Source organism: Echinops telfairi, unplaced genomic scaffold (genome assembly GCF_000313985.2).
Source record: "Echinops telfairi isolate 266 unplaced genomic scaffold, ASM31398v2 ScPeMD7_7469;HRSCAF=8507_1, whole genome shotgun sequence".
Classification (NCBI taxonomy): Eukaryota; Metazoa; Chordata; class Mammalia; order Afrosoricida; family Tenrecidae; genus Echinops; species Echinops telfairi.
Genome location: NW_022111373.1, coordinates 3,868,670 through 3,894,063, shown reverse-complemented (window position 1 = coordinate 3,894,063; position 25,394 = coordinate 3,868,670). Strand labels below are relative to the sequence as shown.

General features: G+C 44.9%; 1 pseudogene; it reads left to right on the top strand.

Annotated features, from left to right (window-relative positions):
• The first annotated feature begins 611 nt into the window (after window positions 1-611).
• On the top strand, window positions 612-14,655 carry LOC123521129 (annotated as a pseudogene).
• The last annotated feature ends 10,739 nt before the right edge of the window (window positions 14,656-25,394 follow it).

Sequence of the window (25,394 nt, the reverse complement as noted above, 5' to 3'; positions counted from 1 at the left end):
CAGAGATGAACTTGAAAGATGGTTTCTTAGCATCTCCATGGAAACTGGGGACAGGAAAAAGAATCTCTGTTAGTCCACCCTTTCCTCCGACGATGTCATCTGCTTTTCTTCAACTTGCACAGTAAGGACACACACACAATACCATTTTAAAGGTTATCCGTTAATAATGTGCTGTGGTTTTGTATACATTCAATATTTCCAACAATTGCTTGTTCATGCTAACTGGGGAAGAGGAAGCAGCATATTGTGTAATTCAACTGAATGTCGAAAATGAATGCTGGCATTTGGTAAGCCACTTCCTCTTCTTACAAGAAGTGTCTAATTCATTATTTTTCAGATGAGTGGTAAAATTGCACCTATCATCAGAAATTTTGAATGTCTACTATAAATCATTGAGCAAATTCGGAGGTGTCATGCTCTCTAAAGACGTTTTGAAATAAAGGACAACTTATCATTTCAGATAATCTGGTGCAGTCAATGAGCACTGGAAGTACTATGGACTTTGAAAAGAACAAACAAATCTGGTGTATGCGGTACAGCCAGAATGCACCCTGGCAGCAAGGGTGGCGAGACTTCGTCTCGTGTACTTGGGACATCGGATCAGGAGAAGCCAGTCTCTGGGCATCACACTCGGCAGAGTGGAAGGGCATCCAAACAGAGGCAGACCCTCAACAAGAAGACTCGGCACAGTGGCTGCAACAAGAGGCCTCAAGGTAAGAGCCTGGCGAGGGTGTGAGGATGGTGCAGGACCAGGCAGTGTTTGCTTAGTGAGTCCATATGAGCAGCTGCTTCCTCTCAGCGGGACACCTAAGCGCAACCATTATGTTCTCTACCGTGAGACAGATGGACAAGCATGTGCCAATACAAGCTCCTTGGTGCGTTGCCCGGAAAGCTCAATCCCTTGTTTGTTTGTTTTTGTTTGTTTGTTTCTCATCTGGCCTGAAGTGTCTGTGTGATAATGAGCTCTCGGAGTAGCGTGTGGACACTGCAGCGTGTTGGAAACACTGTGGTGATAGAAGCACCAGTTTGGGAAGGACGGCCATGCAGCCTGGCGCGGGCCGGCCCGGCCGGCTTCTTTACAGCACGTGCTGTGGGGTGGATCAGCAGCCCTCCTGAAAAACCAACCCAAAGCAAACCCCGCTGCCGGGCATGAGGGGAGCTCATGGTGATCCCATAGCAACGAGTGGAACTACCTCCGTGGGTTTCTGAGGCCGTAAATCTTTCCAGGAATAGACAGATCTCTTATCTTTCTCCCAAGGAATGACGGGAAGGTTTGAGACACTGACCTTGCGGCTCATATTCCATGTGTCAGGCCTGGTGGCACCAGGACTACATCGAGAGAACAAAGTGAAAGTGCCCCCAGGGTTCCCTAAGCGTTAGCAGACTGCGCTTCCGGCACCAGGAGCTGGGACTGACTCCACAGCACCTAACAACAAAAACAACAACAACGACGACGACGACAACGACCATCACCATGGCGACAGATCTCTACAGGAACAGAACACCGGGGATTTTCTCCCGTGGAGCCACGGGTTGGTTCAAACCACCAAGCTTTATTTTAGCACCAGGACTCCTGAGTCCTGCTGCAGGCGTCAAAAAACACCCCGGTCTCTAGAAGCAGCCTCGAAAGCCCTTTTCCCCGTTTGCCTCCGTTTGTGCAGGGTTAATCCTTCACCAACAGTAATAAATGGCTGCATGTGCTCAAAGATCACCTCAGGACAGCACCCCACAGCAGCTTCTGCAACACGTCCAAGCCTGATGCTCCAGAGGGTGTGTTACACAGGCAACATCAGCTCGCCGCCGGCTCTAATCTGGAACAAGGCAGGAGAGCTGGCTGGCATCCCATGCAGCTAGGTAAGACCCAGAGAAAGACGGATTCCTTTCCACTTCTCTGAAGGAATCTGTCTTCAGAAAGGAGCACTTTCTGCATGTCTCTTGAGACCTTTGGATTGGTTCTCAGAAGAAAATGATGCTTTAAGAGAGTGTTGGCTTTTAAATAAATCCTTCCATACACCTACTAACACATGCTTTTTAAATGGCCTGGCAGAGCCATTTGAAGAATTGGTGCCTAGCAAGGGGGGGTGTGAAGCTGGGGGCCAGCCAGAAGCAGCAGGAACTTGTGTTACCAAACCTTGGGCAGGAGTGACACCTCGTCAGCCCTGCGTAAAAGTTCACAGATGTCCACATAAAGTCTTCCTCCCTGTTTCTACATCCTAACTCGCTGTCCACTGCTGGAATTTTATAAGGATAAGTTCCCAAAGGATTCCCATATTGTGAAGAGGAAAAAGAAGCGTTCAGGTACCAATGCTAGCAGGAGTCTGCATAAACTTGAGCGGAGGCCAGGTTCAGGGTGCCAGAGCCGGCTGGAAGGAGCTCTTGGACAATGCTTCTTTGAGGTCTGCTGGTCGGGGTTCTGGGGGCTGTGGTACCGACCCATCGTGTCCCCTCAAACAGTAAGGCTGTTATTTAGAAGGGCGGGAGTTCTGCATTTGACCTCCTGAGTGAAAATTGCTACAAATGATAGAAAATGGCCTTTATTTCTAGTCCTCGTTTATGGAGCAGGGACCAAAGCCACTCACATCGTGTGGGTTTTGCCCACTCTTCTTAAAGTAGTCATTTTGAAGGAGTTTGAATGTCATGAGACAAATTGGCACAGCAGATAACTCCCCGCAGTGGTCGAGATGGCCTGCCAATGGCAAGGGAGGCCAGTTGCTGCCACTGGCTCTTAAACCATTTGTTGTGGGGTTGGTTCCAGCTCATGGCCGCCTCACGCATGTCAGTAGAACTGGACTCCAGAGGGTTTTCAATGACGACCATCAGGCCTACTTTCTTCTAAAGTACCTCAGGGGGGACTCCAGCAACCTCTAGTTCGGCGACAATTGAATACTTTTTACACCACCTGTGGGTTCCCAAGTCTTTCCAGGTCTGCCCTCTGCCTGGGAAGAACAGGCAGGAAGCAGCGATGGGGTCTAAGCTGTGCCTGTGTGTCTGGTCAAGGGCTGGGCACGTCAGGACACACAGGCCCGAGTCGGTCTGAATCTGCCTTCACTGCCTCCGTCTTACAGGTGTGGGGGAGTGGAATCGAGACAAGAGAGTGTGTGAAGTGAATTCAAAGTAGTTATATGAAAAGCCAGAGAAAACACAAAGGGAAAATCACAAACAACAGAGGAGGCCGTATGGAGGAGGCTGTTTTTGAGACAAGGTCTTAAAAGACATGTCTCAAAAGATGAGCAGGATTTGGAGGAGGGATGGAGCAGTTGGGAGCAGGACAAGGATGGATGGGCCTGTCTGGGCAAGAGGGAGTCACCAGGTTGGTTGGAGGCTCGTGATTAGAGGGCTGGTGACTGGAGACAGGCCTGCAGTGTCTATGGGGAAGGGAGCATGCACGGGGTGTTACGCTCACGAGTCACTGTCAGTGGTTATCAGACTTGGCTGCGCATTGGAATTGCCTGGCGTGGTGGGGGGTGGGGAGCTATAAACATCCTGATGCCTGGACCACATATTCCGAGATTTTGGCATGCTTGGTCTCAGGTATAGCCCAAGCCAAAAGCATTGCCTTCAAGTTGATTCTGACCCACGGGGATGCTATAGGACAGAGTAGCCCTGCCCCTGTGAGGGTCCAGGACTGTAAATCTTTCTGGAAACAGAAACCCTCATCTTCCTCCCACAGAGCAGCTGCTGGCCTCGAACAGATGACCTGGCCATTAGCTGCCCACAGGGCTCCTCAGACGAGAGCCAGGAAATTTTGAAAACTCCCTGGAGATTCTAAGATGCTCCCTGGTTAAAATCATTGCTTTCAAACAGATTTGGATGCAGTGGAGGTGGAGCCTGTTCTCAGAAGCTCCCGGGTGATGTCAGTGGTCTATGGACCACCCTTTGAGGAGGCAGGGTCTAAAACACTTAGCTCTACTACATCAGGAGCACACCTGCCTGCAATTTGGCTTCTCTGGGGAGGAAAATTAAAAAGAACAACAACCGAAAAAACGAAACTTAATGCTATCAAGATGATTCTGATTCATAGAACTGCCCGTCTGTTGCCAAGATTGTAACTCTACAGGAATGGAAAACTCCGTCTTCCTCCTAAAGATCAACTGGTGGTTTTGAACTGCTGACCCTGTGGTTAGCTGCCTGAAGCGTAATTGACTCGATGGCATTGAGTTTGGTCTTTGATTTGGAGAGAAGAGAGGATCCTTGGTTGCTAGTTGGGCTGGTAACTTCAAGGTCAAGGGTTCAAAACCAGCAGGCACTCCTCAGGAGAAAGAAGAGAGTTTCTACTCTCATGAAGAGTTCCAGTCTCAGAAAGCCATAGGGGCAGTCCCACGCTACGTTATCAGGTCACCATGAGTCACAACTGATTGGATGGCAATGAGTTTGTTGGGCTTTGTTGCTATTGTTTGGGGAGAAGACATTGAGAAGACCTTGGAGCTCTTTTGATCCTCGTTGGGGTGTTGAAGAGACCAACCTCCTTCACTGGTGGCTGCTGCCCTTTAAAACTGAAGTGGGAACTGAAGTTCCCTGGGCTACTGGAAATCTTTCCAGGGAAGACTGTGGGCATGCCTCGTTTGTACTAGAATCAATTACTAGTTTCCTAAATACGAGAGTGTCTCCTGCTTGCTGATTCGGTCCCACACACGATTCCCCAACCTCTTGGCTGACACTTTACAAAAGCTTATTACCTCTCATGCTTCTTACCAAGGGGCATAATGCCAGGATGCAAAAGCCTCCAAGGTACTTAACAAAGGGCAATTAGAAAGTGCAGGTGGCCCCGAGATCACATCAAGAAGTGTTGACAGTTTGGTTGCATCTAGACGGAAAGATCCCTGGGAAGGCTCTCGGTGCTATCTATCTCTCCTAAAATTAGAATTCCTAAGAGACAAAGGAGGGGCAGACTATTTTTATCTGAATTAAAAAATGAAATCATATTTTTCTGACCAAAAGTCAGTCTACTTTAGCTCATGTTGACAATGAGGATTGGCTTTGCCATTGCTAGCGGTGCTTGTGGCTTGCCATAGAGTCGGTTCTGATCCACAGCGACTCTGCGCAACGGAACAAAGCGCCGGATGGCCTGGTCCTGTGTCCTCCTCACAGTTGTTCCTGGGCTTGAAGCCCTCCTCGCAGCCACTGTGTCAATCCATCTGGTCAAGGACCTTTCTCTCTCGAGGGGTTTGCAATGAGATCTTGTAAGATACAGTGGACGGTGCAAGATATGAATGAATAATAATATATAATTTATCCAGGGTTCACAAGGGTGAAAGGGTGGGAAGGGTGGAAGGAGGGGAAAAGATGAATTGATAATAAGAGCCCAAATAGAAAGATAATGTTTTGAAAATGACGATGGCAACATATGTACAAGTTTGCTTAATATAATTGATTGATGGGTTGTTATAATATCTGCAAGAACCCCCAGGAAAGTTATTTAAATTTTAAAAATACGCCAAAAATAAAAATTAAAAAAAAGAATAACCACAGACACACAGAGAACGTTATGGCACAGCCTGCCTTCCAAGTTCTGGTGGATTCATCCACCAAGCGGGTCCATGAGAAGAAGACCAGGTGATGTGCTCCCATGAAGATTACATCACATAGCTTTGTTGGGAGTCAAAAATCAACTCCACGACAGCTGGCTACAATCGTATTATCCACAATGTCCAGGCCACATCATAGCAAGGGGTCAAACCAAGATATGGCCGACATTTTCCACAAATTGTATAAACTCAATGTGTAGTTCCAATATCCTGACACACCTATGATATATGTATTCTGGTATCCTTTGCAGTTCTTGAACTGAATGATAAACACTTATTTGAATAGCAACTTCAAAAGGTGCAGTTGTGGAAATTCTCTGTGGAGGTATATGAGCAAAATAGTTGAAGGTTATGCGTGGAATATAGCTGAATAGAGTTCTGAAACTGACTCTTGCCTCAGCCACTGTGTAGTCTTGGCAACATCCTACCCATTCTAAATCTCAAGTAAGGACCACTCTCTCTACTCTAATGGCCGTTGTGTTGAAGAGACCAAATGAGAGAGCCCAAGAAGTAGCCTGGACATCAGCCAGCTCTGGATGCATGAGATTATGAAGGGTTGACATCTGGAAAACCATGTTGGCATGAGGTCAGAGCTCCATCAGTGTGAAGACCCTCCCTCCCATTTTGATTGGCTCCCAGATTTGCTTCCTGTGGAAGGCCAGGATACCCTTGAGGGGTCGTAGCAAGCTATAACCAGGCTTTGTTCTGGCACGGCCTTCCCTTCTAATGTCCTCACAGTGTCCCTGCCAGATGCCTCTCATGCCTAATAGAGCCTCACAATGAACTTTCTCTTCTTTGGTCATTGGACCGACGGCCACTGGGTGCTCTATAAATACATTAATGAATCGATGAGTGGTTACCGGGAGTGGGGTAGGAAATGAGGCAAGAACTTACTCTGCCTCTGCTGAACATTCAGTCTAGTGCAGGCTACAGATGTGTCATCAGACAGCCGCCACACTAACAGAGGCTATGGTGCTAGAATAGGAACCACTTCCAGCCCAGGGACGGGGCATCTATCCAAGACATCAGGGCAGAAAGGAAGGCTCTGGGGGAGAAGTTGTGTCTAGACTACAATCTAATGGCTAGATGGGAGCCAGGAAGCAAGAACAATGTGTTCATAGGCTTGGTGATAAAAGAAGCATTCTGGTCCATGAGATCTGAGACAGAAACCCCACTGGGTGAACTGGACGCTACCTCAGACACACTTGTAACCTGAGGAGTTAGGTTAGAACATCCATGGTGTCTGAGGAAGCAGAAAACAGCTATACCAAGACTGTTGATCTGTTGGTAGGCGGACAAACATGGTCTTGCTACATCAACTGACTTACATGCTGTACTGAGATATGTATGAATCCAGCAGACCTGTGCCAGACATTCTCAGTGATTGTTGTTGTAAATTTCCCTGACAATTAACCCCTATTGTTTGTGTAAACAGCATCCAACATGAAAGGATTGATTCTGCACAAATGAATAATTCAGGTACTGTGAAATGGAGTTAGCCTACATTGGCCCAATATCCCTCTCTCAACGGGGCTTTAAAAATTAGTACCAGGGGCTACTCAAAGACAACATTAACGGAAGATCATTATGCCACAGGGGGATGGTCGATAAGACTCTCTACCATACTTGTAAATTAATAGGGAGGTTTTGAAAGGGAGCCAAAGGCAGATAACAAATAGACAAAAACACCAATCCAGGAATGGGTTCGGGGCTCGCACTAAATACTAGCTCCAACTTAAGGGACAATTAGCTCTTACATCGTGGCCCTGCTGGATACTTGCAGAATTATGGGCATGAAAGGTGGCAAAGAAATTCGATGGTGCCAGGCAATCAGATCAAGTAGCATCTGGGGTCTTACCAGGTTGTCTCCAAACAAGCAGCCATCTAAGTGCAATGTCAATTCAGTCCACATGGAAGAAGCATCACCGTCAGTCACTGAAGCATTGTAAATCTGTATAATCCAAAGTCGAAAGAGGGATTCATTTCAGAGCTAAAACTGTGAGAATCCAGTTTGCAGAAGGTGATGAACAGTGGGAACACAAGACACATTTGTGGGAACTACATAGGAAATAAGCCTCTGGTGATCTTCCTCTATCCTTAGTTGAGGGACGGGCGGAAAGTGGTTACGAAACAGAGTGCATTGGAGAGATGAATACAGGAGATCAAAGGGAGAAGCCTGACTTGAACAGTTAAAACTTTGTCAGTTGATTCCTGCCTTTGATGTGTACTGGACCTGATCTGGTTTTCAACATTTTCTGTATATTTGTTTGTTCATAACATTTTGTTTATCTCAAAGGTGTTATGTCATTGAGCGGGTCACCCTCTTGAAGTCGTGTTATGTATCTTTCTGTCTTTCGGTATATGAAACTCAGAATGGATGCACCCAGAGGGACAGCAAGGAGAATAAGGGTTTCCAGGGGCGGGGCGGGGGCAGGGGTCTGAGGGTGTATAGTAGTGGTGGGAGGGGGTAAAACAAAGATGATGTCAAGGAGTCCAGGAAGAAAAAGAATGTTTGGAATCTGATGGTGGTAGCAATTGTACAATACCACTTGATGTAATTGAACTGTGGAACGATGTAGGTATTAACTCCCAATTAATAATGAATTAAAATAAATATTTTTTAAAAACATGCTGGATGCTGAAAACGAGAGATTTTAATAAACTTGCCCACAGAGATATGTGGGATGTAAAAAGACTTTTCCCCAGCTGATCTCCCCCAAATTTATGTCAGACTTAGGACACTGCTTGCAACTAATGGTAAATGATTGTCAAGTTATCTCCCTGAAGGCATCAGCCATCCAGAGCAATCCGACTACTGCTGGTCCACTGTAGGTGGGGCTCCCTCCCTGCTGTTAAGGACAGTGGATGGTTTCCATGGAGAGCCCTCCATGGAAACAATCAAACCAGCTTTATGACAATCAAGATTAGGCTGCCGTCATGAATCTAGGATCTGCCCATCTTGTCACATGTGTACCCCTAATCCCTCCTCTTCCTATTACGTGTACACCCCTAGATCGTCCCCCTCCCATTGTTGTATTGCCTACGGTACAACGCCTTCCTGTGATGTATGTGGTTACCTGTAATCAAGGGGCTTTCACACACCCCAAGCATATATAAGCCTTGGTTAGAAATAAATGCTCTCTCTCCTCCCCCCCGCACCTCCATGTGGACCATCAACAGGGGCCGAGGTGAGCATGCTACCATGAAATATGCTTGACTCCTTTATTTTACTCTCCCTCCTACCTCTCCCAGTCTCTATGACTTTACTATAATATTTATATATTATAACCGAACAATTGCGCCTACAGACTCGTGATATTTGTCGGGGGCTGGTCTCCCCTGACAGAGATACATGTCATCCAATCTTGAGCGTTATTTCTTGCTTTTTTCTGGATCTTCATAAGCCATAGTATACATCTGTGAAAGACAAAGGCCCTTCTGCAGCTTTTGTGCTTACCCCATATTTGCTCAATAGTATTGTACCCACAACAGAGACGTCCTATCCCCATAAAGAGCTCCAGTATCAGAAGCTCAGAGGGGGCCATTCTACCCTGCCCTTGAGGGTCACCACGAGTCGGGATCCACACAATGGCAAGGGCAGAGGGAGATTTTGACCTTGCCAGAATTAGAAGGCCTCTCTGGAACGTCCCCGAAGCTCGTCTCCTAGTCTTCCATACAGCACTGCAAGGGAAACATTCTAGTCAGAAAAGGGCCCAGTTAATAGACCCTATCTGCTGACCTAGGGAACAAAATAAGGCTCCTACTTGCCAGTCTTGGAATCTCGCAGGGGCAGTTCAGCTCTGTTCATAGAGTCATTATGAGTCAGAACTACCTGAATGACAGTGAGTTTGCAGTACATTTATCTGATAACGCTTAAGGTGCGAATCCTCAGAAAGCCATAACTGTGAAATATCTTCTTCACACAGTTTTCCAAAATCAGGGTGATATGGGAGCATTTCACCTATGAGGGGTGTACACACCCAGGGGCCCTGGGGCTGGGGCTGGGGGCCAGTGGAACAGATGAATGGTGCGGCTTGTCTCAGCCTGCCTTTCCCGTCTGAGCCCAATGGAGGGTTGAGAGTCAGCAGCAGGGATGAGAGAGATGGATTGTCCATTCACCCTCAGACTCTATCACCGACCGGTCAGATGGTCACCAATCGACAGACTCAGCCTTTCTTGCTGTCCCAAAGTGGCCCTTGGGAACCACGTCCTTTCCCGCTCTGCTTCACACCCCTCATGGCATTCTATTCGGGTCCATAAAACTGATTCCAGCCAATGACTCGGGGAAGCAAGCCCTGGTCACTGTCAAGGCGAAAACAACTGAGGTCAGGCACCTCTCTTGAGGCAGAAAAGCGAGGACTTCTCTGTGACCTTGCAATGCATTCTCCCTTGTGGCATTTTCCTGGAAATTCACAAGTGACAACGGTTGTGTTTTAGAGAACAATTACATCCATTTTTATACTGCCCTGAAGGAGCCCTGGTGGCTTATTGGACTGCTAACTACAAGATCAGCCGTTCAACCCACCAGCTGCTCAATGGGAGAAAGATGAGGTTTTCTGCCCCTGGAAAGATGTACAGCCTAGGAAACCCAACGGGATCATTCCACTCCACCCTATAGGGCGTCTCCACGTGGGACGACTGGGTGGCAATGAGCTTGGTGTTTGGGGTATGATGTCATACCTGCCAACCAAATGGGAAGATGGTGCCAAGTCAGTCGAAGAGACCATCCCACCCCAAAGTTATTCCCACCCCAGTGAAGCCCACATGTGTGCCAAACTAGACACTTCTAAGTTTTAAAACCCAGAGCAGATTTTCACTATGCTTACGGCAAGCAGATTGGCTGGTTTGTGAATATCAACAAAATCAAAGATTTTCCCCAAAAATCAGGAGATGACTGCAGCAGCATGTGAGAAGCTAGACCCTGATGGCCCCAAAGCATTGGGCCACTTGCTCCCGGCAGGTGCACTCAAAGAGGTCTGTACTGAAGACTGAAATCCCCTACTGCGAGAGACCGGTTTGCACCATGCCAGAACCTGCCATCGTCTAAGAGTACCTCTTTTCTTTATGCAGGGCAAAAGGTCGTGTAATTTATAGGTCATGTAATTCGCATGCTTTTAAGAAGGGTCCTCTGACAAATGCCACCTGGCCTCCATCACTGCTCCGTTTTGGTCTCATGGCTGTGTGGCCCATCTCAGACTGCAAGTGCCCTGAAGTCCCAAACAAGCATCTCTTCCCTTGCTTGGATCTCCCTTTAGGATCCATAGAGCAAACACACCGTCAACCACAGGGACAGCATCCAAGGCAACTGGGTCCCTGTACATCATTTCTTTACTTGGGGGGTGCTTTGACCCCCAACTTCAACCCTAGTCTTGCCTTCCTCATTTAGGACTGTTGTTAACTGTGCGTTATTTTCCAGAACCTTCTTTTTCTTCTTTCAGGAGGCATCTTTCTCTGAGCTTCTTGAATTTTGCTTTGATCGACTCTAAGTCCTGTGCAAGATAAGCGCTTAGGAACGAGCAGACGCTTCTACCCCAAGGGGCCCTGAAATGAAGCCACAAACAGGCTGTTCTGCTGGGATTAGTAGCTGCCTGCTGTTAGCCGGGGAAGAAGGACTTTAGTTTGTGATGGTCACCAAGCTGACGCTGTGCCAACCCCCACATCTGGAAGCAGTTAGGAAGAAGGAAAAGGCAGGAAAGCCTGGGCGTCATGCCCCTGCGATCTTCCCTTTCTGCTGCTTTACTTATTAATTTACTGCTTTGGACTGAACAGCATCTGTCCCCAGAGTAAGTCATAGAAACCAACATTAAAAATAGGCTATGGCTGTCACAACACTCTAGGAAAACAGGCCGTGGTCTTATTTATGGGGTCTCCAATGAAGTTTTATCCAAACAAACAAGTTTCTGAAGTCGCAGATTGTTTCTTACTTCAATCACCAAGCCAAGCCTTCATAAGCCCTGCTGTGGGTTGTGCGAATCTCTCCACATCTGTCTTCAAGAGCTTGATGGGACTTTCACGTGTTTGGTTCATACACACAGATAATCTCTGATTTGCACATCACAGAGACGCAGGGAGACACAGATACTGGAGTGCATGAGTGTGCACACACACACACACACACACACACACACACAGACACACTGGCTGGCCGGCCTCGCCTATATTCAACTGTAAGCAACTGGAAAGTTAAGGCAGAGCTTGAACTGCGTTCTCGTGACCCTGTCACAATACGATTTCTCTAGAAATAGTGTTGATGGTCCCCTGAAGGTGTCCGTAGGACCCTCGAGGGCCAGAGGTCCACTTCTAGGGTTATTGGTGTCAGAGTTTGAAGAAATGAAAATACACACACACACAGAGAGGTTTTGGACCCGAATCAAGCCTTGAGACATCTAGATCAACTGTAAAAGATTATCTTAAAATAAGCCGTGCAGGATGTCTTTTTTCCTTGCCCATTAAGAATAAACATTCCAAAAGGCAACTCTTTCAAGTTCCTGTATGTCTCAGGAAGGTTACAGCTGTAACAGAAACCAGGACTCCGGACCAGAAACCCTGTCTTCAGCACTCGGCCTGGGTCTTATTTCTGGTGTGATGAGTTGCAGTCTACCAGCTGACAGGGCCCCGTTCTGAACCAGAGGATGAATCAGTCATTACTGGAGTCCCTTCCTGCACCGCCCCCTCCCCGCCCTTTGTGGTTGGGTACTTCCCTTTGAAGTTCCATACAGGCATGTAGGAGGCATTTCTTGTATATGCTTCTGGATCCCCTACCAGACCACAAGTGCCTCATGACCAGATAATGACTCACGCATCTCTAAATCCATAGCATGTAGCCCATTTCTGAGCTCAAAGCACGAATTCAGAAGATGTTCATGGTATCAATTAAGAGCCACTTTCTGGGGCAAGCTGGTTGTCCCTATATGTCCGTTGCATTTTCTAAAATGATGTAAATTAACAGAACTAATTCAACTTCTAGTTCAACTGTGATTTCAGAAATGTGCTAATGTAGGCACCTCTTTTCTATGCCCCCCCCTCTTTAGGTAATTTTAATTTGTCTACCCAGGATTTTGCTATATTAAATATTATTTTAAATGACCACCACAGTGCCACATAATAAAATCAATCAAGTCATATACCACTTCAATAAAACAAAAGAAAAAGACCACAGGATGATCTCAACTGGTGTAGGAAGTGCTTTTGACAAAATCCAACATCTGTTCATACTAAAAAGAAATGAAATAAACTAGGAATAAAAGAGAAAATCCTCAGCATGCTAAAAGATATTATTTCAAACCCACAGTTAGCATCATGCCCAATGATGAAAGCCTTCCTTCTAAAACTGGGCACAAGAAAAGGATGCTCAATTGCACTACTGCTTTGCAACACTGGAAGAATCTTGGTAGCACTGTGAGTTAAGACACATTGGGCTGCTAACCACAAGAGTGAGGGTTCAAACTCACCAGCTGCTGTGTGGAAAAAATATGAGACTATCTGCTCCCATGAAGATTGACAGATTCTAAAGGGTTGCTAAGAGTTGGAATTGATTTGATGACTTGGTTTATTTTGGGTTTAATTCGACATTGAACTGGAAGGTCTCGACAGAACAAATTAAACAACAAAAATAAAATATACCCAAATGAGAAAGGAAAAATAAAACTATATTTCCAGGTGATCTGATATAGAAACAATTCCAAATAATCTACAAGAAAGTGACAAAGGATAATAAAGGAAATCCACAAACCATCGGGGAACAAGGGTAACAACACCAAAAAAGTCCGTTGTGTTTCAATGTGCTAGCAACGAACAACCTGAAAAAGCAATCAGAAAACCGTTTACAGTGGCATTGAGAAGAATAAACTGCCTGGGGATAAATTTAACCGGGGAAGTTGAACACTATAAAATCTTGTTGAAAGAAAGTTAAAATTGCCTAAATATGCTAGACATTCTGTGTTCATGTTTTGGGAGATTTCTTATGATAGCAATGCCAATTATCTCCAGAACAATCAACACAACCCACAAAAATTGCCACAACAATATAGAAAAGTCAAGTGGTGTGGTTGCTGTTACCTGGCGGGGACATCTGTGCTGCTGGTCTCACTCTGTCCCTTCTTACCTAGCTGTCCCATGGAGCTTGCAGCAGGATGGTTCACAGGCAAATACATTATTTGGACAGAAATTTCAATGAACAGTATGAGTACCGGCATGTCATGTTACATAGAGAACTTTCCAAATAGGTAATCACAACCTAGCCAATGGCCAAAGAGGAGTGGAGGAGACGGTGTTCAATAAAGTCTAGGCTGGGTCCATTATAGGATTCATGAGCCAGAACCACATATTCTTCTCGCTAGATGACTACTTCCAAACGAGCAACAAAAATGAAGATTATATTGGGATTTTCAATGAAATTTTCTTTAAGTTTAATCTGGTTATGTACATAGGGTGTAGTGAATACTTGAAAATGCACAGGTCATCCGTCCACACCTGTGCATGAGCTGTGCTCTTCACAGCAACAAAGCATTTAACTAATGCAACTGCAGATAGCTTACTGTAAGGTATTAAAGACATGATTCCCTTTAGTCATTTTTGGTAAGTTTGTCTGGGCTTTTTTTAGTTAAGTAAATTGCCCATTGGACTTTTACCTGTTCCTTTTGTTTATAATAACATTTTTCTGTCTCATTTGTTATTTTGGGGGCCGGGGATAAATAGAAAACTCAATACTCAGAATCATGTGGAATTGCAAGAGGTCTAGCATATCCAAGATAATCTTGAAAAAAGAACAAAGTTGGAGAACTCACACTTTGTTTTGAATTTGGAAAGGGTGTTTTAAATTTTATTCTTTTCCAAGATTGTTTTGGATACTCAAAGTGAACTACATGTGAACTTTAAGATTGCCTTTTCTATTTCAGCAACAAGAAAAAACTGTTGGAATTTTTATTGTAATGAAATGTTCAAAGACCTGGAGTGAGACATCCGAAAAGGAAGAACGCCCTCAGAGTGTTCTCGAGGCGAGAGAACTAAAGAAAGACCCCAGTCCTCAAGTTGAAATGTAGAAGGATTCTATGGGTGAATACTGAACAATGCAGGAGGTATTGAAAAAAGATGGAAGGAATACTGAGTCACTTTACCAAAAAGAACTGGTCGACGTACAACCATTTCAAGAGGTAGCATATGATCAAGAAGCAACAGTCCTGAAGGAAGAAATCCAAACTGCTCTGAAGGCATTAGCGAACAAGGCTGAAGAAAGTGATGGGTTACCAATTGAAATGGTTAGACAAGCTGATGGAGCTTGGGAAGCGCTCAAGCTTCTCTGCTAAGAAATTTGGAAGACAGCGACCTGATCCACTGAATGAAAGAGATCCATCTCTGTGCCTAGGTCAAATAAAAAGTGAAAGTGTAAATTATCAAATAGTGTCATTGATATCCCATGCAAATAGAATGTTGCTAAACTTAATTCAACAATGGTTGAAGCAGCACATTGACATGAAGCTGCCAAAAATTCATGTCAGGTTCAGAAGAGGATGTGGAATGTGGTACATTCTTGCTGACATCAGTGGATTTGGCCAAAGGTAGAAAATACCAGAAAGATGTTAACTGTGTTTTATTAGCTCTGTAAAGGCACTTGACTATGTAGATCATAATAAACTGTGGATAACATTAAAAAGAATGGGAAATCTAGAACTCCTCCTTATACTCATGGGAAACATGGACACATACACCAAGAGGTAGTGTGAACAGAACAAGGGAATCCTGAGTGGTTTAAAATCAGGAAAGGTGTGCATCAGAGTTGCCTTCTTTCACCCTAGTAACTTCATCTGTAGGCTGAGCAGATAATCCTAGAAGCTGAAGTATTTGAAGAAAAGCCTGGCACCAGTGTCAGAGGAAGATTTGTTAGCTAACAATCTGTGAGATACAATGACGCAGCCTTGCTTGCTGAAAATGAGGAAGGCTTGAAGCACTTACTGATGAATATCAAAGACTACTACAGCTCAATGTAAAGAAAACAAATCCTCAATGGACCAATAAACAACATCAGGATCAGCAGGAAAAGCACAAAGTGGTCAAGGATTTCACTTTACTTGGAAACAAAATTAAAGTGCATAGCAGCAACAGACAAGAAATTAAATGACATGTTGCATTGGGCAAGTCTGTTGCAAAAGACCTCTCTAAAGAATTAATGACCAAATATGTCCCTTTGAGGACTAAGGTTTACCTGGCCTCAACTATGGTATTTTCAAGGACCTCATCTGCATGCGAAAGTTTTGACATTGAATAAGGAAGACCACGGAAGGATTGATGACTTTGAATGATGGCGCTGGTGAAGAATATTGTTGGTACTCTGGACTGCCAACGGAACAAACAAATGTCTTGGAAGGAGTACAGCCAGAATGCTCCTTAGAAGTGAGGATAGAGACATTGTTATCTGGAGAGACCAGTCCCTGGAAAAGAACATGCAGCTCATAAAGGGTCGGGTTGTCTGCTCAGCATACAGATGGATTAAGTATGGTGAAAGTACGGTCAGCAAAAAGGAGGAAGCTCCTCAATTAATTGGACTGACATGGTGGCTACAACTATGGGTTCAAAGGCAACAACAATTGTCAGGATGGCGCAGGACTAACCAACACCCAGCCACAACTATGCAGCTAAAAGAAGCCATGGTGGTTCCACGGTTAAGCACTTGGCTGTTAACTAACAGGTCAGTGGTTTGAACCCACCAGTCCATCAGTGGCTCCATGGTGGAAAGATGCGACCATGTGCTTCCTTGAAAACCTTACGTGGCAGTTCTGCTCTATCCTAGAGGACTGCTCTGAACCAAAATCGACTCTATAGCAACTAGTTTTCAGATTCACTACAGCAATAGTCAACACAATGTGGTACTAAGGACAGACACATAAACCAATGGTATAAAATTGAGAGTTCAGAAATGAACCCACACACGTCTGATGAACTGATTTTCAACAATAGTGCAGGGACAAACAGATTTCTACATGCAAAAGAAGGAAGATGGATCAAGACATTGCACCATATACAAAAGTTCACTCAAAATGTATCAAACTAAAACCATAAAATTGTTCAAAGAAAACATAAATATAAAACTTCAAATGCTCCAGTTCCCTTTCCCGTCGGATAAAACACTGGTCCGGGTGGTCGTAAAAGGAGGAAGAGAAACATCGAAGCTGCCCCTCGGTGTTCTTGGCGCTCCGGCTAGTTTCAAAAAGGGTAAAAAGACCCAAAAAACAAAAAAACTTCAAGACCCTGTTTCTCTTAGTGGATTCTATAAAGTTGATTATGGGAGCTGCAGTTAGTTAAAATGTAATACTATATTATTTAATCTCTCTTTTGATGCATTTTAAAGTCGTTTCAAATTTAATGCTTCTTGTTTGAGGTTTTGCTATGGTTTGTTTAGCCATTGTTGGTTTTGCTTGCTACCTGTTTGTGTTTTGTATGATTTTTGGTATATGAAATCCAGGCTAGGGAGATCTATGGAGACAGTAACCGGATTGAGAATGCCTAGGCGAGTGGCAGGGAAGGATGGGGGGAAATGGGGCGCTAACAACAATGAGCATGAGAAGAAAATGTTCTAAAGTTGATTATGTGGAGATTGCACCCATCCTCTTAACATGGTTGAACAATTAAATTGTATGATATATGACCCACATGCCAATAAAACTACTTAAAAAATGTAAGCAATCCAATTTTTTTAATGAGGGAAAGACTTTAATAGACATTAGCCAAACAAAAGATATACATGACCAATAAACACATGGAAAGGTGTTCAAGCTCATTAGTCACTGGGGAAATGCAAATCAAAACCACTAGGAGATACCATCTCTTACAGCTAGGTAGGGTATTGTGAGGGGGCGGAAACTGAAGCTAGCAAATGTTAACAGGAATTTGGAGAAATTGAAATCTTTGTGCACTGCTAGTGGGAATATGAAATTGTGCAGATGCTGTGGAAACACGTTTGAGGTTCCTCAAAAGTTAAACATAGAAGTACTACGTTGCTGTCAGTTGCCGTTGAGTCTGCTGCAACTCATAGCAACCCGTGTGCCAGCGAAGCAGATGGTGCTCTGTCCATCTGGTGGGGTCGACTGTGTATTCTGAGCATCTTTCAACGGGTGGGGGGGGGGCACGGGCTCCTATGCAGTATTCTATTGGACAATATTCGGTTGTTCTCTGTATGGCTTTTATTGGCTAATTTTCAGAAATAGGCAAAAGGTAGAAACAGTCAAAGTCTCCACCAACAGTTGAATGGGTAAATAAAATCCTTTTACTACATGTATCGCTCAGCACTCACTGCCAACAAGTTGATCCTCCTCCTCCTCCAGCAGAGCTGCTGGTGGTTGCAAACTGCTGACCTTGTGGTTCCCAGCTCAATGTGAAACCACTACGCCACCAGGGTTTCTTTATGACTGTGTGGGAGGGGGGGGAGGGTGTATATTTGTCATGGATTGAGTTGTATCATTGCAAAATGTGTCAATGTGACTGGACCACAATTTGCAGTGGTTTGGCACTTGTGTAATGATACAATCATCCTCCATAATGTGATCTGATGTGATCAGCTAGCCAGTTATAAGTGGATTAGAGTAGGATGCAGTACCCTGACTGGGGCCCTAGCCCTGATCTGACATAAGTGGATTTTCCCTGAAGTGTGGCAGCATCACCTTTTGTCTTAGATGAGATTAAAGAAGAGAGAACGGAGCACAGCAAGTGACTAGCACTAAGAAAGAAGAGCCAGGCGCAGAGAGCATGTCCTCTGGATCCAGGGTACCTATGCCGAAAAGCCCTCGGCCCAGGGACAGACTGAGGTCAAGACACATGGAAATCTTAAAGCAATGCCCGGCCTGTAGATGTTGAAAGGCGTCAAGTTCCTCCAGAACCATATAGCAAACAGCCTTCCCTTGGAGGTAGTACCCTGAATGTCAGACGTCTAGCCTCCTAAAATGTGAGTGAATAAATTTCAGTTAAAGCCATCCACCTGTGGTCATTTTGTCACAACAGCAGTAGGTAATGAAGGCAATATTTTACCACAATAGCATTTTAAATGTTAAAAAAAATGGAATGATCATGGCATTGGTTTGAAATTTTCTGAAACACAACTTGATATTTGATCAGTAATTAAATGAGGAATTTTTAAAGTTTATTTTTTAGATGCATTTCCGTTTTCCTTTTTTTAAATATGCATTTCCTATAAGTACAGAAAGCATCACAGACCCAAAATCACATTTTCACTTATTTCACATACTTTTCTGATGCTTTAAGAGAAACAATAACTATGTGGCAGACACATTATTTCATCTCCAAAGAGAAATGCCTTAGGAAAGAACATGATCTGTCTCCCCGACCAAAGAGCCTGACAGATCATGGATTGTGTGAAGTGCAGAAGGAACATAGACATGGAAGAGGGAGGGCCTGACCCTTGCTCCGGGATACTGCTTCAGTACAGGAAGCGAAGGTGGGTGGGGCACCCCGCAGGTTTCTCTTGGGGAAGTCCCAGGTCACAAGGAGCCCTAGGTCAGGGCTGCTCACCTCCCTCAAGTGTCTCCTGCCAGACCTTGGGAAGAAGACAGGGATGTGCTTACCATACATCCAAGCGAGCAAGTCATTCCCCTCTTGCCTTTAGAAGATGAGCAACATTTTTAGTGGCTTCATTCAAATTCTAGCCTGATCCTGGACATCAATGATCAAGATGAGAAGGTGCGAGGTCAGTGACCTGGCCGTTTTTCAGTGTGGGCTCTTCTTTGGTTGGCTCATCATCTTGACTCTTGGTGTGGTTTTGCCAAGGAATTGCTCCTGCATTTTTCCCGTCATTTAGCATTTTGTGAGGGAGGGCAATATATCCAAACAGAAGGCAAATATGGCCGCCAAAGACCTCTTGGAACTAAGAACGGACTTAGGGGCCTTGCAAGAAACTACAACTCATGTACCAGAAGTTCAGTAAAATTTCATGTGAAAGAAACCAGCTCCTATTTTCATTGTCCTCAGTGCCTGGCTAAGAAAGGATTGCGTGTTAGTCCTTTTGTAGAGTGAATAATCAGTCTGGTCACGGGTTTGACTTCTAAATCTAGATGTTCAACACAGTTATATTAAGTCTGTTCCAATCCATATAATACATCCTAGAGGAGGGGGAGGCCCATGAGCTGACAGGATTGGAGGGAGCAGAAAATGTCCCTGCAGGGATAGCAGTAACCCAAACCAAACCAACCCGCTGCCCACGAGCCAATGAGACACATAGCAGCCTACCAGCCAGTGTAAAACCACCCTGTAATTTCCGAGACATGACTGTGCGGGAGCAGACGGCCTGGTCTTTTTCCCAGTGAGCGGCTGGTGGTTTAGACGTGGTGGATCTCATTTTGATCATTCCCTCCCTGGGGCAGAAGCCTGGTCTCCAGTGTCTGGGGAGCTCCAGCTCCTGGAGACTCACCAAGCAGTGAGTCCAGAGCATTGTGTTTGAAAGCCAGGGGTGGCTGAGTCATTCTACTGGATCCGCTCAAAGGAACACCGACCTCCTGATGAAATTAAAGCACGGTGACTGACAGAAAAGGTAAAACGAGAGAGAGACGGTGAGAAAAAGCAGTGTTTCCAGGAGTTCCTAGGGACACAGGAGGGACGGATAAGAGGACACAGTGCATGCACTTCTAGGGTAACAATATGCACAGCATTATATTTGTGTAAAAACTCATAGGAGGGCCCAACACAAATTGTGAGCTCTAATGTAAACTATGGACCTGTCGATAATAATGAGTTAGTAATTCCTCTCAGTTACCCTTGATCAAGCCCTACAAGGCATCCTACATCCTCCTCGCCATCAATTTTGGATCACTTGTTCCCTTGTCCCTGGGTTTGTTAACACCCACTTCCAAGGGCAATGTAACTAAGAGGAATTACTAAAATCACAATGAAGGCCAAACATGATAGTGGGACAAGGGGAAAGTAAAACGAAATAGAGGAAAGAGGTAGGGAGCAAAAGGCATTTATAGAGGTCTAAATAAAGGCATGTACATATGTAAATATATTTATATATAATGATGGGAAAATAGATCTCTGTACATATACTTATATGTTAAGTAACAAGGGAGCAGACAGACATTGGGCCTCTGCTCAAGTACTCCCTTAAGGCAAGAGCACTTTGTTCTAATAACCTGGCATTTCGTGATGCTCCTTCCCGTCACAATGATCTACATATAACCCCCTCCCTGGAGGATGGACAAAAGAAGAGTGGGTGAAGGGTCAGTGTAAGACATGAAAAAAAAAATTTATAAATCATCAAGGGTTTGGGGGAGGGGGAGGAATGAGTGGGGAGGGAGGTGGGGAAATGAAGAGCTGATACCAAGGGTTCAAGTAGAAAGAAAATGTTTTGGAAATGATGATGGCAACAAATATACAGATGTGCTTGACACAATGTATGCATGTATGTATGTATTGTGATAAGAGCTGTATGAGCTCCAATAAAATGATTTAAAAAAATAATCATGAGTTAGTAATTAGTTCACTCATTGCAACGCATGCATCACAGGAATGTATCCATGGGGAGAGGAGGCATATAGAAACTTTATGTATTTTTTCACAATATTTCTATAAATCTAAGATTGCAAAAAAAAATGCTAAAAATACTGTGGATTGCCAAAAAGAACCAACAGAGCTGTCTTGGAAAAAGTTCAACCAGACTGCTCTTTAGAAGCCAGGATGTCAAGACGACATCTCACGTGCTTTGGACGTGTTATCAGGAGAGACCGGCCCCTGGAAAAGGTCATCCTTCTTGGTAAAGTAGAAGGGCAGTCATTTTAACAACAGAATGATATAATGCATGGAAGATATTTAACATAGTACCTGGCCTGGTGTGTGTGGTAGTTACACAAATTCATGTGAATGAAGGGGTGGAGCCTAGCCAGTCAATCAGGTCACAGCCAGATGACCCCTCCTTGTGGGCGTGGCCTTCTCATGAGGACTCTGGGAACTCTTCCTTTCTTGATTCTGCCATCAGAAGAGGTAGGCCTGTCTCCCTCTCCCTCTTCCTCTCTCTACTACACCTTCCTGTTGACAAACCACATGGAGCCAAGCTGATGGCAGTCAAATTCCTGGAGATGCGTCCACTGCCATTGGATCCACAGGAGTTTGCACCCACCGGCCTATGATCATCCTGCATTCAGCATCAGTGCATGAGCTACAAGTCTGAAGAGGAATGAGTGGGCTAATATCAGAAATATGGGCTAATATCGAACTTGATCTGTATTGAGCTGAGATGTTTTACTGATGCATTATACTTCTTGATATAAAGTTCTCTCTTACACATATATGAGTATCAATGAATTTGTTTCTCTAGTCAACCGGGTCTAACACAGTGTGAAAGTGAAGGTTTTGTATCAACTTGGTTGGGCCAGGATTCTCAGTAGTTTATCACAGGGCTGTGGCCTGCTTTGAGTTTGAATAGATGCTGTGGAAAAGCTTGCTTGCTTTTTGCTGGGTCTACATCCTCTATCTGGTTCACTAACCTCTGGTTCTTTGGACTTGAACCAACAGCCTGACATATTCCCTGTCAATCCTGGGATTCATCAGTGACCTGCCACCTGACCTACCAACCTTGGATTAATTAGCCTCTGCAGCCGCAAGTATGCCATCTGCATGCTGATCTTCAGTTCATCAGATGCCTGTCCTTGCCCTCAGCTACTCAGATCAAGAGAAGCCTCCAGCCTAAATGTGACCCACAAATCTGGAATCTGCCTGTTTCCACAGCAGTGTGTGCCGTTTTCTTGAAACACACCCCTCTCCATACCTACATGCACAGGATCCCCTGGTTTTATTTTTCTGAGAACAAACCCAGCCCTAAGACACATGAACGAGCCATTCACTATTCTTTAACAGGCTAACAAACTATGTGTGCAAACATGTACACACTTCTATTTTTCCTCTTCTGACTGTGCCCCTGCACCAGTCCCAAACACGCAGCCTTTCCTAAACTCAGCTCATCCGCTGGAACCGTGGAGATTAATCTGTTTTGCTCTCTGTAGAAGGAACACCCCCAATTAACGTTCTCTTATCACTCGAAGTATGTAAGCTCTTAACAACGGGACACTGTTCGCTTGTCAAGAACCCAACATTTGCCAAATCCATGCCCCAGGAGCAACTTGGATAGAAGAAAACCAAAACCCACCGTACCGCTGTGGAGTTTGTTTAGACTCATGGCGACCCAACAGAACAGGCTAGAGCTGCTCCACAGGGTTTCCAAGAGGATGCATCTTTATCAAAGCAGGCGGCCTCATCTTTTCCCCAGGGCTCAGCTGATGGGTCAAACCACCAACCACTATGCCATCAGGACCCCTTTGCACGGAAGGCGGAGGAAGAAAGTGCTGGGGCAACCTGGGCGGAAGGTCATTTTGCGGCTTGCCAAGCATAACAACGGTCTGGAACCCTGTCCTCATGGCTGGTCGGGGGTGTTGACTGCTGAGCAAAAAGGAGGAGGGAGTAGAGGGTCTGGAGACATCTGGGCAGGACCACACAGAGCACTCTGCACAACCTGATTCTGCCCTTCCATCCCAGGGCAAAGGTGCTCATCAAGGGAATGAGCAGGGTCCAAAAGGCTCAAACCAGTCGGAGATACTCTGCAGATCTCAAATCACAAGCTCTCGCCTGCACTAATTACTTTCTGTACTATGGATTTCAATGTCCAGGTATTTGGGGCTGAGGGGGCGTGGGGGTGAGGCCCAGGGAATTAGGGTAAACAACAGTCTTGGGACTTTTTAACGCTGATCACAATGGCTACTGTAAAGTTGGCAGTCCTGGTTGCTTCAACCTCCCTCCTAATTCCTGCTGGGACAGCGCTGTCAGTGAGGAAGAGGAGGCCCTGCCCACCTAGGCCAGGGGAACATTCAGAAAGCCAGTGTCATGACACTAGGTTGACTAGAGAAACAAATCCAGTGACACTCATATATGTTCAAGAAGGAGCTTTATATCAAGAAGTAATTATAGGTTGGGGGAGGGAGGGGGAAAAAGAGGAGCTTATATCAAGGGCTCAAGTAGAAAGACAATGTTTTGGAAATGATGATGGCAACATATGTACAGATAAGCTTGATACAATTGATGTATGGAATGTTATAAGAATTATAAGAGCCCCCAATAAAATGATTTGCTTAAAGAAGTAATTATATATCAAGAAAACATCCCAGTCCTCTAGTTCAACACAAGTCCGTAAGTCTGATACTAGTCTCTAAGACCCACTCAGACTCACTCAGCCACATGCAGTGATGCAGAATGCAGGAAGGTCACAGGCTGGTGGGTGGAGAGTCATGTGGATCCAAGGTCAGTAGAAACATGGCAGGGCTCCAACAGCTCTCAGGGTCGCCATCAAGCAATAAGGTGAAGAGAGAGAGAGAGAGAGAGAGAGAGAGGAGGTTCCCAGGGTCCTCCTTATAAGAAGGCCAAACCCCCGAGGAGGCACCATCAGGCAGTGAATGTTCTGGTTGACAGGTTGGATTCCACCCCTAAACTTTCATATATCTTCAAGTTGACATACAATCTTCTAACTACTACAGTCGAAGGTGCCAGTTTGGAAGCACCTGGCCCTGGAAAAGCTTGACCCTTTGTGATGAAAGTGAATGCTCGTGCACCCCTCTCACCCCCCTCCCCACCACTGCCCCCACAACACTCCCTAGGGAAGTTGAGGCAGAAGCTAAGACCAGTGTTCTCTAAGGCCCTTCAGAGTGCACCTGACCTAGAAGGTGTATGATGGGCACCACTGAACATCTCTGTGAGCCCCAGACCAAGTCATTGGAAATAGGTGTTAATTGCTAGTGCCATCATTAGGGCCAGTGTCACCCAGGGCAGTCACTCACGTGTTGTCCCGTCCCCAGGGACCTGCTCCCATACCAGACCATACAGAATCTTTAGTAATGGCTATTACTGGAATTCATCATTGTAGACTACTCTGTGATAAGTACAGTTGTAAACTGCTCGAATGTAATGTTTCTCAGACTACATGGATACTAACAATAAAATTGTGTTGTAAAATCTTTCTTCTTTGAATTACTGTATTATTAGTTATGGCATTACTAGTGACTGACTGAGGGGGGAAATACCTATTTTAATTTTTTTCCCCTCCTTTTCCTTTAACGACTACTTCATTCTCAAAACTAGTTGGTGGATGTGCACAAATACTAATAGCCACAACACTGTAGCTAAAACGCCAGAAACTCAGAGCAAGCAACTATAAAAACACTGTTATCAAGGAAAACGACAGAACATGCTGGCAACATGTGCAGATGGTACCATGTACTTTGAAGCGTCATTAGAGTTGAGTCATGACAGCTCTGATCAGCATGCATTAGAAGGTTCAAAAAGTAAATAAGCATAGAGTTTTAGTCTTCTAAGTATATTGATACATGTAAACTGGGCTTACAAAATGTTTTTGTTGTTCCAATTAACTATGGGGTGTTTTCATTAAATAATAAATGTCTGACGAAACATTGCACAAAAACACTATATACAGATTCCCAAATTGACACTGCCAAAGAGGAGTCCTGAAAGTTAAGGCAACCTCAAATGAGCCTCTGAATTTCCTCTGTTCAGATATTTTTTTCTGAATCAAATCTATGTTTCTCTCTTATGGAAAATCAATTCCCCTAGCAAGTAAAGTTGGGTTCTAACCAATAAGTAGCATTTGGCAAGTCTGGTGGAGCCCTGGTACCAGAGTGGTTATGAACTGGGCTGCTAACCCCAAGGGCAGCAGTTCGAAACCAACAGCCATCAGCATGAGAAAGCAAAGCTTTCTACTCCTGTAAAGAATCAGGCCGGCCCCAATCCCAACTACGTGGACACCTGCTCCTTCCCCCAGAAGAATTTATTTCAGAGGGCAGCACTGAAGCTGCAGCTCAGGGAGAGGGACAT